Here is a 1,286-nt window from a genome sequence, read left to right as displayed (position 1 = left end):
CCTGTGTAAGATCAGCATGTCAGGTAACTTCTTGAAGCTTAGACTTCCTCATCAATAAATAACCTGGGATGAAGACCACGCCACCCCAAAGGAGTTTTGTAAAGTTCAAATAAGAATAAAGGGATTGGCGCGGCCAATTTTGTTTGGGACATGGAACGGTAGGTGGCGGCGTCTGTGGCAGCAGTGGTGGCATAGAGAAAAGAGCTGGCCGGGTGAGAACCAACAATGAACTAGCCTAGAGCTCCCCACCATCCATTCAGGTTCGGCAGGTCCCAGGCCCGCCTGCAGCAGCCATGGTGGCAGCCCTGGCGTCCGTTTCCTTTGATTCTCGAGATTTGAAGATGGCTGTACAATCAACTCCGAAAGTTGTGCTAAAAAGCACCACCAAGATGTCTCTAAAGGAGCGCTTTACTAATATGCTGAAGAACAAACAGCCGATGCCGGTGAATATTTGGGCTTCGATGCAGCAACAACAGCAGCTAGCTGGTACCAGAAACAGAAGACTGGCCCAGCAGATGGAGAATAGACCCTCTGTCCAGGCAGCATTCAAACTTAAGCAGAGCTTAAAGCAGCACCTGGGTAAGAGTAACATCCAGGCACGGTTAGGCCGACCAATAGGGGCCCTGGCCAGGAGAGCAATCTGAGGACGAGGCCTGCCCATAATTCAGAGGCTTTCCCAGAGGAGGACTACATGTGGGATGTGCCATAAGAACCCTACTTAGGGGCGGGATGTCACTCAGAGGTCAAAACCTGCTCCTAAGTGGACAAGCCGTTGCTCCCCAAATGGGCTTAAAAAGAAGTGGTGTTCGAGGGAGAGCGGGGCCTAGGGCGTGGAGCTATGGGTCATGGCGGAATTGGTGGTAGAGGTCGGGGTATGATAGGTTAGGGAAGAGGGGGCTGGAGGCCGAGGAGGAGGCTGTGAACGAGGGAGAGGTGCCCTTTCTCACCCTGTACTGACCAAGGAACAGCTGGATGCATTGGATGCATACATGTCAAAAACAAAAGGACACCTGTATGCCGAGTTAGATGCCTACATGGCACAGACAGACCCTGAAACCAATGATTGAAACCTGCCCACTCTCCCATGAGAGACTCTTGTTGACGTCACCACATCTGTAAATGTTCTTCAAACAACTGTTGAGAAGAATCCTGATTGATGCTAGAAGGACCTGTCACAAAAGGCTCTGGACTTATTTGCCACCAGTTTGTATTTAGTGTGTTCTTTTTAGTTTTTGATACTGCGTTGTATGAAACCCTTTTCCCTTTGACTTGGTTTTTATATATTA

The 1,286-nt window shown here is 49.7% G+C and overlaps 1 pseudogene; it reads left to right on the top strand.

Annotated features, from left to right (window-relative positions):
- Window positions 1-341: 341 nt before the first annotated feature.
- On the top strand, window positions 342-1,067 carry LOC102834536 (annotated as a pseudogene).
- Window positions 1,068-1,286: the final 219 nt, after the last annotated feature.

This window comes from Chrysochloris asiatica, unplaced genomic scaffold (genome assembly GCF_000296735.1).
Source record: "Chrysochloris asiatica unplaced genomic scaffold, ChrAsi1.0 scaffold00038, whole genome shotgun sequence".
Lineage (NCBI taxonomy): Eukaryota > Metazoa > Chordata > Mammalia > Afrosoricida > Chrysochloridae > Chrysochloris > Chrysochloris asiatica.
The sequence above is the reverse complement of the archived record's forward strand: the minus strand, read 5'-3'. Positions and strand labels throughout refer to the sequence as shown.